This window comes from Orcinus orca, chromosome 7, assembly GCF_937001465.1.
Source record: "Orcinus orca chromosome 7, mOrcOrc1.1, whole genome shotgun sequence".
Classification (NCBI taxonomy): Eukaryota; Metazoa; Chordata; class Mammalia; order Artiodactyla; family Delphinidae; genus Orcinus; species Orcinus orca.
Window position 1 is genome coordinate 1,568,796 of NC_064565.1, and position 13,185 is coordinate 1,581,980.

Below are 13,185 nucleotides of genomic sequence, written 5' to 3' on the forward strand. Positions count from 1 at the left end.
CACAGAAACTGAATTACAAAACAGAACAGGGTCTCAAATTTAGAAAACCAACTTATGCTTGCTTAAGGGGAAAGGTGAGTTGGGGTGCTGCATAAAACCAGAGATTGAAATGAGCACAGATAAAGTTCCTTAAGCCAAATATGGAATAGACAAGAGCTACTCCTTGCTCAACGAAATGGACTCAACACCCCATATTAAACGCCTAAGAATGTACCTGACTAGAAAGTATCTTAAAACCTATGTATTGCTATGTCTCCGAAAGAGAATCAAGCGTGAGTACAGGGGAATAAACGCAGCAGTGATAGGATTGGTGAGGTTCGGTGAGCAAATGAAGACCCTTTGAAGTCATATTGCATGGTACCCATTCCACGGGTCTCAACGCTCCAGGTTTAAGGTATTCTTCCTTCAGCTAAAACATGCATGGGGAACCCAGAGTATGATCAACTATGTGATCAGGAGACGTGTTCAAATATGTCTCAGTTTTCGCCCCCTGGTACTCGGGGGCAACATTCCAGACACTTCACCTACACTCTCCCGACTTGGAGAATCAGTGCCTTTAACCTCCTGTTTGGCCCAGTATGAAATTTCTGTGGAAGATGAACAGGAATAGGGAGAACCAATGAGAGACTAGCTGGAGGTGTCTGGACGGGCAAATTTAACTCTCATTTCCCACCAGGAAGAGGAATTAACAAAAGGCTCAGCGTGCCGTGCCGGAACCAGATTAGGGCCTGAAGCTATCCTGTGGTGTTGCGGCCAGCTCACAGGAAAGCGAGTTGAGGAAAGGAGCTCAGGGGCACTGTAATTCACAAACCTGCAGAGTTATAAATGACAGCTATCGTCCAAAAATATACTGAAGTAAGACTGCCAAGAGGACTTGAAAGCGGGGCAGAATTGCAGGAAACCGATTTCAGGAGGTAGACTGGAATTGCGTTTAAAGCATAGGAAAAGAGGCAGAACGTCCACAATGATGCACTTGGCCAAAAAGAGCGTATGCGTTTTTTTCGGAATATATTCAGGAAAAAACGCATACGCCCTTTTTGGCCAACCAAGCAAGCTTGAAAAGGAAATCTGCACTGCAATGAAGTCTCATTTCCCCGGGTCAAAAGGGCCATCTGAAAAAAGTGTAAAATCCAGAGAGGCAGGACAGGCCATGGAGAACTGGGAGCCTTGTTATGCTGATGGGCGGGATGTAAATTGCCAACAGCCACTCGGGAGAAGTGTATGGTTTTTCCTGAAACATCTAAAAAACAAAGCAGCAGAGCCTAGGGCACTTCCACTTATGGTCCTATAGCTTAGGGAAATTAAAATCTAAAAGACACAGCCACCCAAAAGATTGGGACGGCTCTGTTTACAAGAACCTCATTTACGGTACAAGTTCAATATCACAGAAAGTTGAAAATGGATAAAGAAGTTGTGGTACTTACCTACAATGCAATATCACTCAGCAATGAAATCTATGTCATCAGGCCCGTAGCAGCATAATGAGTGGATTCAGGTATGATGATTCTAACTGAAATAATTCACACAGAAAAAGAAACATCATAAGATATCACTAATACACGGAATGTAAACTTGGCTACACAGGAACTGAATTACAAAACAGAACAGGGTCTCAAATTTAGAAAACCAACTGATGCTTGCTTAAGGGGAAAGGTGATTTGGGGTGCTGCATAAAACCAGAGATTGAAATGAGCACAGATAAAGTTCCGTAAGCCAAATATGTAATAGACCAGACCTACACCTTGCTCAACGAAATGGACTCAACACCCCATATTAAACGCCTAAGAATGTACCTGACTAGTAAGTATCTTAAAACCTAGGGATTGCTATGTCTCTGAAAGAGAATCAAGCATGTGTACAGGGGCATGAACGCAGCAGTGATAGGATTGGAGAGGTTCGGTGAGCAAATGAAGACCCTTTGTAGTCATATTGCATAGTACCCATTCCACGGGTCTCAACTCTCCGGGTTTAAGGTATTCTTCCTTCAGCTAAAACATGCATGTGGAACCCAGAGTATGATCAACCGTGTGATCAGGAGACGTGTTCAAATATATCTCAGTTTTCGTCCCCTGGTACTCGGGTGCAACATTACAGACGCTTTACTAACACTCTCCCGACTTGGAGAGTCAGTGCCTTTAACCTCCTGTTTGGCCCAGTTTGCAATTTCTGCGGAAGATGAACAGGAATAGGCAGAACCAATGAGAGACTACCTGGAGGTGTCTGGACGGGCAAATTTAACTCTCATTTCCCACCAGGAAGAGGAATTAACCAAAGGCTCATCGTGCCGTGTCAGAACCAGATTAGGGCCTGAAGCAATCCTGTTGTGTTGGGGACATCTCACAGGAAAGCGAGTTGAAGAAAGGAGCTCAGGGGCACTGTAATTCACAAACCTGCAGAGTTATAAATGACAGCTATCGTCCAAAAATATTCTGAACTAAGGCTGCCAAGAGGACTTAAAAGCGGGGCAGAATTGTAGGAAACCGATTTCAGGAGGTAGACTGGAATTGCATTTAAAGCATAGGAAATGAGGCAGAACGTCCACAATGATGCACTTGGCCAAAAACGGCGTATGCGTTTTTTCCTGAATATATTCAGGAAAAAACGCATACGCACTTTTTGGCCAACCAAGCAAGCTTACAAAGGAAATCTGCACTACAATGAAGTCTCATTTCCCCCCGGTCAAAAGGGCCATCTGAAAAAAGTGTAAAATCCAGAAAGGCAGGACAGGCCATGGAGAACTGGGAGCCTTGTTATGCTGATGGGCGGGATGTAAATTGCCAACAGCCACTCGGGAGAAGTGTATGGTGTTTCCTGAAACATCTAAAAAACAAAGCAACAGAGCCTAGGGCACTTCCACTTATGGTCCTATAGCTTAGGGAAATTAAAATCAAAAAGACACAGTCACCCAAAAAGTTGGGACGGCTCTGTTTACAAGAACCTAGTTTACGGTACAAGTTCAATATCGCAGAAAGTGAAAAATGGATAAAGAAGTTGTGGTACTTACGTACAATGCAATATCACTCAGCAATGAAATCTATGTCATGAGGCCCGTAGCAGCATAATGAGTGGATTCAGGTATGATGATTCTAACTGAAATAAGTCACACAGAAAAAGAAACATCATAAGGTATCACTAATACACGGAATGTAAACTTGGCTACACAGGAACTGAATTACAAAACAGAACAGGGTCTCAAATTGAGAAAAGCCACTTATGCTTGCTTAAGGGAAAAGGTGAGTTGGGGTGCTGCATAAAACCAGAGATTGAAATGTCCACATATAAAGTTCCTTAAGCCAAATATGGAATAGACAAGAGCTACCGTTGCTCAACTAAAAGGACTCAACACCCCATATTAAACGCCTAAGAATGTACCTGACTAGTAAGTATCTTAAAACCTAGGAATGCCTATGTCTGAAAGAGAATCAAGCGTGTGTACAGGGGCATAAACACAGCTGTGACAGGATTGGAGAGGTTCGGTGAGCAAATGAAGACCCTTTGAAGTCATATTGCATGGTACCCATTCCACGGGTCTCAACTCTACAGTTTTAAGGTATTCTTCCTTCAGCTAAAACATGCATGTGGAACCCAGAGTACGATCAACCATGTGATCGGGAGACGTGTTCATATATGTCTCAGTTTTCGTCCCCTGGTACTCGGGTGCAATATTCCACATGCTTTACCTACACTCTCCCCACTTGGAGAGTCAGTGCCTTTAACCTCCTGTTTGGCCCAGTATGAAATTTCTGCGGAAGATGAACAGGAATAGGGAGAACCAATGAGAGACAAGCTGGAGGTGTCTGGAAGGGCAAATTTAACTCTCATTTCCCACCAGGAAGAGGAATTAACCAAAGGCTCAGCGTGCCGTGCTGGAACCAGATTATGGCCTGAAGCTATCCAGCGGTTTTGCGGCCAGCTCACAGGAAAGCGAGTTGAAGAAAGGAGCTCAGGGGCACTGTAATTCACAAACCTGCAGAGTTATAAATGACAGCTATCGTCCAAAAATATACTGAAGTAAGGCTGCCAAGAGGACTTGAAAGCGGGGCAGAATTGCAGGAAACCGATTTCAGGAGGTAGACTGGAATTGCATTTAAAGCATAGGAAAAGAGGCAGAACGTCGACATTGATGCACTTGGCGAAAAAGTGCGTATGCGTTTTTTCCTGAATATATTCAGGAAAAAACGCATACGCCCTTTTTGGCCAACCAAGCAAGCTTGCAAAGAAAATCTGCACTACGATGAAGTTTCACTTCCCCCCGGTCCAAAGGGCCATCTGAAAAAAGTGTAAAATCCAGAAAGGCAGGACAGGCCATGGAGAACTGGGAGCCTTGTTATGCTGATGGGCAGGATGTAATTTACCAACAGCCACTTGGGAGAAGTCTATGGTGTTTCCTGAAACATCTAAAAAACAAAGCAACAGAGCCTAGGGCACTTCCACTTATGGTCTTATAGCTTAGGGAAATTAAAATCAAAAAGACACAGCCACCCCAAAGTTTGGGACGGATTTGTTTACAAGAACCTCATTTACGGTACAAGTTCAATATCGCAGCAAGTGAAAAATGGATAAAGAAGTTGTGGTACTTCCGTACAATGCAATATCACTCAGCAATGAAATCTATGTCATCAGGCCCGTCGCAGAATAATGAGTGGATTCAGGTATGATGATTGTAACCGAAATAAGTCACACAGAAAAAGAAACATCATAAGATATCACTGATACACGGAATGTAAACTTGGCTACACAGGAACTGAATTACAAAACAAAACAGGGTCTCAAATTTAGAAAACCAACTTATGCTTGCTTGAGGGGAAAAGTGAGTTGGGGTACTGCATAAAACCAGAGATTGAAATGAGCACAGATAAAGATCCTTAAGCCAAATATGGAATAGACAAGAGCTACTCCTTGCTCAACGAAATGGACTCAACACCCCATATTAAACGCCTAAGAATGTATCTGACTAGTACGTATCTTAAAACCTAGGGATTGCTATGTCTCTGAAAGAGAATCAAGCGTGTGTACAGGGGCATAAATGCAGCAGTGATAGGATTGGAGAGGTTCGGTGAGCAAATGAAGACCCTTTGAAGTCATATTGCATGGTACCCATTCCACGGGTCTCAACTCTCCAGGTTTAAGGTATTCTTCCTTCAGCTAAAACATGCATGTGGAACCCAGAGTATGTTCAACCGTGTGATCGGGAGACGTGTTCAATTATGTCTCAGTTTTCGTCCCCTGGTACTCGGGTGCAACATTCCAGACACTTTAGTAACACTCTGCCGATTTGGGGAGTCAGTGCCTTTAACCTCCTGTTTGGCCCAGTTTGCGATTTCTGCGGAAGATGAACAGGAATAGGGAGAACCAATGAGAGACTTGCTGGAGGTGTCTGGACGGGCAAATTTAACTCTCATTTCCCACCAGGAAGAGGAATTAACCAAAGGCTCAGCTTGCCGTGCCGGAACCAGATTAGGGCCTGAAACCATTCTGCGGTGTTGCAGCCAGCTCACAAGAAAGCGAGTTGCAGAAAGGAGCTCAGGGGCACTGTAATTCACAAACCTGCAGAGTTATAAATGACAGCTATCGTCCAAAAATATACTGCAGTAAGTCTGCCAAGAGGACTTGAAAGCGGGGCAGAATTGCAGGAAACCGATTTCAGGAGGTAGACTGGAATTGCATTTAAAGCATAGGAAAAGAGGCAGAAGGTCGACAATTATGCACTTGGACAAAAAGTGCGTATGCGATTTTTCCTGAATATATTCAGGAAAAAACGCATACGCACTTTTTGGCCAACCAAGCAAGCTTGCAAAGGAAATCTGCACTACAATGAAGTCTCACTTCCCCCAGGTCAAAAGGGCCTTCTGAAAAAACGTGTAAAATCCAGAAAGGCAGGACAGGCCATGGAGAACTGGGAGCCTTGTTATGCTGATGGGCGGGATGTAATTTGCCAACAGCCACTCGGGAGAAGTGTATGGTGTTTCCTGAAACATCTAAAAAACAAAGCAACAGAGCCTAGGGCACTTCCACTTATGGTCCTATAGCTTAGGGAAATTAAAATCAAAAAGGCACAGCCACCCTAAAGTTTGGGACGGCTCTGTTTACAAGAACCTCGTTTACAGTACAAGTTCAATATCGCAGAAAGTGAAAAATGGATAAAAAAGTTGTGGTACTTACGTACAATGCAATATCACTCAGCAATGAAATCTATGTCACCAGGCCCGTGGCAGCATAATGAGTGGATTCAGGTATGAAGATTCTAACTGAAATAAATCACACAGAAAAAGAAACAACGTAAGATATCACTAATACACGGAATGTAAACTTGGCTACACAGGAACTGAATTACAAAACAGAACAGGGTCTCAAATTTAGAAAACCAACTTATGCTTGCTTAAGGGGAAAGGTGAGTTGGGGTGCTGCATAAAACCACAGATTGAAATGAGCACAGATAAAGTTCCTTAAGCCAAATATGGAATAGACAAGAACTACTCCTTGCTCAACGAAATGGACTCAACACCCCATATTAAACGCCTAAGAATGTACCTGACTAGTAAGTATCTTAAAACCTAGGGATTGCTATGTCTCTGAAAGAGAATCAAGCGTGTGTACAGGGGCATAAACGCAACAGTGATAGGATTGGAGAGGTTCGGTGAGCAAATGAAGACCCTTTGAAGTCATATTGCATGGTACCCATTCCACGGGTCTCAACTCTCCAGGTTTAAGGTATTCTTCCTTCAGCTAAAACATGCATGTGGAACCCAGAGTATGATCAACCGTGTGATCGGGACACGTGTTCAAATATGTCTCAGTTTTCGTCCCCTGGTACTCGGGTTCAACATTCCAGACGCTTTACTAATACTCTCCCGACTTGGAGAGTCAGTGCCTTTAACCTCCTGTTTGGCCCAGTTTGCAATTTCTGCGGAAGATGAACAGGAATAGGGAGAACCAATGAGAGACTAGCTGGAGGTGTCTGGACGGGCAAATTTAACTCTCATTTCCCACCAGGAAGAGGAATTAACCAAAGGCTCAGCATGCCTTGCCGGTACCAGAGGTACCAGATTAGGGCCTTAAGCAATCGTGCGGTGTTTTAGCCAGTTCACAAGAAAGCTAGTTGAAGAAAGGAGCTCAGGGGCACTGTAATTCACAAACCTGCAGAGTTATAAATGACAGCTATCGTCCAAAAATATACTGAAGTAAGGCTGCCAAGAGGACTTGAAAGCGGGGCAGAATTGCAGGAAACCGATTTCAGGAGGTAGACTGGAATTGCATTTAAAGCATAGGAAAAGAGGCAGAACGTCCACAATGATGTACTTGGCCAAAAAGGGCGTATGCGTTTTTTCCTGAATATATTCAGGAAAAAACACATACGCCCTTTTTGGCCAACCAAGCAAGCTTGCAAAGGAAATCTGCAGTACAATGAAGTCTCACTTCCCCCGGTCAAAAGGGCCATCTGAAAAAAGTGTAAAATCCAGAAAGGCAGGACAGGCCATGGAGAACTGGGAGCCTTGTTATGCTGATGGGCGGGATGTAAATTGCCAACAGCCACTCTGGAGAAGTGTATGGTGTTTCCTGAAACATCTAAAAACAAGGCAACAGAGCCTAGGGCACTTTCACTTATGGTCATATAGCTTAGGGAAATTAAAATCAAAAAGACACAGCCACCCCAAAGGTTGGGACGGCTCTGTTTACAAGAACCTCGTTTATGGTACAAGTTCAATATCGCAGAAAGTGAAAAATGGATAAAGAAGTTGTGGTACTTACGTACAAGGCAATATCACTCAGCAAAGAAATCTATGTCATCAGGCCCTTAGCAGCATAATGAGTGGATTCAGGTATGATGATTCTAACTGAAACAAGTCACACAGAAAAAGAAACATCATAAGATATCACTAATACACGGAATGTAAACTTGGCTACACAGGAACTGAATTACAAAACAGAACAGGGTCTCAAATTTAGAAAACCAACTTATGTTGCTTAAGGGGAAAGGTGAGTTGGGGTGCTGCATAAAACCAGAGACTGAAATGAGCACAGATAAAGTTCCTTAAGCCAAATATGGAATAGACAAGAGCTACTCCTTGCTCAATGAAATGGACTCAACACCCCATACTAAACGCCTAAGAATGTACCTGACTAGTAAGTATCTTAAAACCTATGGATTGCGGAGCATCCCTGGTGGCGCAGTGGTTGGGCGTCCGCCTGCCGATGCAGGGGACGCGGGTTCGTGCCGCGGTCCGGGGGGATCCCGAATGCCGCGGAGCAGCTGGGCCCGTGAGCCATGGCCGGTGGGCCTGCGCGTCCGGAGCCTATGCTCCGCAACCGGAGAGGCCACGACAGTGAGAGGCCCGCATTCCACAAAAAAAAAAAAAAAAAAAAACCTATGGATTGCTATGTCTCCGAAAGAGAATCAAGCATGTGTACAGGGGCATAAACGCAGCAGTGATAGGATTGGAGAGGTTCGGAGAGCAAATGCAGGCCCTTTGAAGTCATATTGCATGGTACCCATTCCACGGGTCTCAACTCTGCAGGTTTAAGGTATTCTTCCTTCAGCTAAAACATGCATGTGGAACCCAGAGTATGATCAACCATGTGATCGGGAGACGTGTTCAAATACGTCTCAGTTTTCGTCCCCTGGTAGTCAGGTGCAACATTCCAGACGCTTTACTAACACTCTCCCTACTTGGAGAGTCAGTGTCTTTAACCTCCTGTTTGGCCCAGTTTGCAATTTCTGCGGAAGATGAACAGGAATAGGGAGAAACAATGAGAGACTAGCTGGAGGTGTCTGGACGGGCAAATTTAACTCTCATTTCCCACCAGGAAGAGGAATTAACCAAAGTTTCAGCGTGCCGTGCCGGAACCAGATTAGGGCCTTAAGCAACCTGCGGTGTTGCGCCCAGCTCACAAGAAAGCGAGTTGAAGAAAGGAGCTCAGGGGCACTGTAATTCACAAAACTGCAGAGTTATAAATGACAGCTTTTGTCCAGAAATATACTGAAGTAAGGCTGACAAGAGGACTTGAAAGCGGGGCAGAATTGCAGGAAACCGATTTCAGGAGGAATCGGAATTGGATTGCATTTAAAGCACAGGAAAAGAGGCAGAATGTCCACAATGATGCACTTGGCCAAAAAGGGTATATGCGTTTTTTCCTGAATATATTCAGGAAAAAACGCATACGCCCTTTTTGGCCAAGGAAGCAAGCTTGCAAAGAAATCTGCACTACAATGAAGTCTCACTGCCCCCCGGTCAAAAGGGCCGTCTGAAAAAAGTGTAAAATCCAGAAAGGCAGGACAGGCCATGGAGAACTGGGAGCCTTTTTATGCTGATGGGCGGGATGTAAATTGCCAACAGCGGCTGTGTAGAAGTGTATGGTGTTTCCTGAAACATCTAAAAAACAAAGCAACAGAGCCTAGGGCACTTCCACTTATGGTCCTATAGCTTAGGGAAATTAAAATCAAAAAGACACAGCCACCCCAATATTTGGGACGGCTCTTTTTACAGGAATCTCTTCTACGGCAGAAGTTAAATATCCCAGAGAGCAAATAATGGATAAAGAAGTTGCGGTACTTATGTACAACAGAATACCACTCAGCAATGAAATCTATGTCACCAGGACCGTACCAGCATAATGAGTGGATTGAGGCACGATGATTTTAAGTGAAATAAGTCACACAGAAAAAGAAACATCATAAGGTATCACTAATACACGGAATGTGAACTTGGCTACACATGAAGTGAATTACAAAACAGAACAGGGTATCAAGTTTAGAAAACCAACTTATGCTTGCTTAAGGGGGAAGGTGAGCTGGGATGCTGCATAAAAGCAGAGTTTGAAATTAGCACAGATACCGTTCCATAAGCCAAATATGTAATAGACAAGACCTACCCCTTGCTCAACGAAATGGATTCAACAATGAGGTATCACCTCACACCTGGTAGAATAGGCATCATAGAAAATCTACAAACAAAAAATGCTGGAAAGGGTGTGGAGAAAAGGAACCCTCTTCCACTATTGTTGGGAATATAAATTGATACAGTCATTCTGGAGAACAATATGGAATTTCTTAAGAAACTAACAATAGAATTACCATATGATACAGCAATCCTAGTACTGGACATATACCCAGACAAAACCATAAATCAAAAAGAGACATTCACCGCAATGTTCATTGCATCACTATTTACAATATCTAGGTAATGGAAGCAACCTAAATGCCCACAGACAGACGAATGCATAAAGCTGTGGTACATATATAAAATGGAATATTACTAAGCCATGAAAAGGAATGAAATTGGGTCATTTGTAGAGACGTCGATGGATGTAGAGACTGTCAAACAGAGTGAAGTAAGTCAGAAAGAGAAAAACAAATCTTGTATATTCATGCATATATGTGGAACCTAGAAAAACTACAGATTAACCATTTTGCAAGGCATAAATAGAGCAACAGATGTAGACAACAAACGTATGGACAACAAGGGGGGAAAGCTGTTGGGGGTGGTGGTGGGAGGAGTTGAGAGACTGGGATTGGCATGTATACATTTGTATGTATAAAATAGATAACCAATAAGAACCTGCTGTATAAAAATATAAAATAAAATTCAAAATTAAAAAGAAATAAAATTTAAAAAATAAAACAGAAAAAACAATTATTCCCTGCACATACATGTATTTATATGAATAAATTATTTCCATGCTTATATCTGTAAATACAAAAAACAGGAATAAAATCTACCTTGAACCAAAAACGAAAAATCGAAAAAAAACACAGAACCCACCAGTTACACAGAGGAAAACCGTATCAGGGCACTTGCTCCAGTTGTAAACAATTCTGAAGTTGGTCAGTGGTGGGGAATCGTCTCCCATTCAGCCAGCAGCCCCCACGCAACAAGCGTCCTCATTGCAAAGCTGGGGCACCGTGCCGAGGCATCTGTGAGTAAACGTGAGCTGAGCCCCAGGCCAGTTGCTGCTGAACTATTCCCACCCGTCCCAGGTAAAACACCTGAATATATACAAGGACTTGAAAGCCTAGAGGAAGGACCATAGAGCCACATGAGTGACAGCATGCCGGCCGACTTGGTGCCTGCAGGCCAGCCAGGATGGTCCTGGCCCTGGGTGCTCTTCTGGAAGATTTCCATTTCCCTGCCTGAGATACCCGTCCTGTCCCTGCCCCCACTGCTTTTTTCCTTCCCCACCTCTACCCAGGGAGAAACTCCAGCAGCAGGTATGGGTGACACATCCTCTTCTTTAGCAGGTGGCAGCCTGGCAACTGCTGCAGAAAGTCCAGCAGAGCCCCACTCACACTGGGCCACCCACAAAGCCGTGGCCTCTCACTCCCTCCCACCAGCCCAGCCCCGAGTCTGCTGACAGGGCAGAGAAAATGGCGTCAGGCACGGCTGCAGGGGCTCTTGCTGCCTGGAGTGGTATTTATATTGATCTCAACCCAGGCACACCTGGGGAGGGCTGGCCGGCACGGTAAGGCTGCCCAGGTCAGCCAATCATCACCCCTCAGGGGCTCACAGTTGCAGAAAATGGAACTTGCTGAACCGGCCAGGTCCAAGGAACAGGTGTGGGCTCCTGAGAGTCAGGATAGACAAGGGGCTGCAGCTTTGGCTTGTTTTCTAATCATTTTATCTGGCCCATGAGTGGGAGACAACTTCAAGAAAACCCTCTCCTAATGAGAGGAACCCAGGAGTCAGGGAGAGGATGGGTGGGTGGTGGTTGGAGACAGAGGCCTGGTGCCCGGGGTGCAGTGGAAGTCTCTGGAAGACCAGGTGGAGGGAGGCCTCACGGAGTGATGCCCAGGGTTACAGACCTGTCACAGCTGCTGTTTGTTAGTTCAAGTCCTGCTCTGAGGTGCTCTGTGTCAGCTCTGAGCGACAGGTGAGCTGGGGGTGCTCTGCAATGAGGGCTATGTGCACGGTTCCTGTGTGCCCAGCCCTGCCACGGTACCTGCAAGGGTAGCTCTGTATCCTGGGAGGGGCCTGACCACGAGAGCCCTGTGGGCTGGGGTGGGGGTGGGGTAACTGCCCAGGTGAGCTCCATATTCTGGGATTGGTCTGACCACGAGAGCCCCATGGGCTGCTGGGGACCTGGTAAAGGATGTCAGGACAGTCAGTGAAGCCACCGAGGATATACCTCCAGTTGCTCCTAATTCCTACACCCTGCTGGTCATTCTACCAACCACCAGGACATGGTATTCTGTATTAGTCTTCAATGATGCCTTCTTTTGTATTCCATTAGTCCCAGAGTCACAAGAAATTTTGGCTTGTGAGTGGCAGGACTCAACATACAACTTAAACAATACTTCCGGGCCGTCTGGCCCCAAGGGTGCAAAAATTCCCACACCATCTTTGGGGAAAGCTTAGCTAAAGACCTAAAAGTTCTACCTCTGGAAAAGGAAACCCTCCTTCAATACGCAGACGACATTCTGATCGCCAGCCCTACTAAGGAGGCCTCTGAACTACCAAGCCAATAAAGGATAGAAGTTGTCCAAGAAAAAGCTCAAATATCACAGACTGCGGTGACCTGCCTGGGCTTCATTCTCACAGAAGGTCGGAGAAGCCCATCCCAGGAAAGGGAAGAAACCATTTTCAGCCTTACCCCTTTCTAAAACTAGAAGACAGCTTAGGGGTTCCTGGGCAGGCCAGGGTTTGCTGCTTCTGGATCCCTAACTACAGTCTACTAGCTGGGCCTCTATATGAAACACTGAAAGGAAAAGATGATGATCCTTTTGAATAGAATCCAGAAGTGGCCTTTCAAGAATGGAAAGAGCAGTCAATTCAGACCCTTGCCCTGGAACTCCCTAATTTAGCTAAACCCTTTGACCTTTACATTCCCGGTGAAAGGTGAATCGCCATTGGAGAATTAGTGCAAAAACTGGGACCACTTGAAATGGAACAATGCAAGAATGCCACCCAGGTAGGATAAACTACGGTCACCAAGGGGCTTGGCCCACTGCCACATCTGGCCAAGATACTGGCGGTATCTAAAAACCTGGAAATCAGCAACCCAAAAGGCCACCTCCCTCCTAAGGGAAAAGGACCCCACGTGGTGATCCTAACCACCAACCATGCCCTGAAGTTGCAGGGTTCGCTCCGTGGGCACACCGACCTCGAGTGAGGAGGCCCTCCAACTCCAACATCCAGAGAGATAACCCGGGGCAACAGGGCACCATGACGACTCGTGTGAACATCACTTGAC

The 13,185-nt window shown here is 45.1% G+C and overlaps 1 long non-coding RNA gene across 3 annotated transcripts in view; it reads left to right on the forward strand.

The window, feature by feature from the left end:
* Nucleotides 1-273: 273 nt before the first annotated feature.
* Nucleotides 274-13,185, forward strand: part of LOC125965015 (uncharacterized) — a 482,945-nt gene continuing 470,033 nt past the window's right edge. For all 3 annotated transcript variants that reach the window (XR_007478444.1, XR_007478445.1, XR_007478446.1), the window contains exon 1: nt 274-315. This is a non-coding gene — a long non-coding RNA (uncharacterized LOC125965015). The remainder of the gene's footprint in view (nt 316-13,185) is intronic.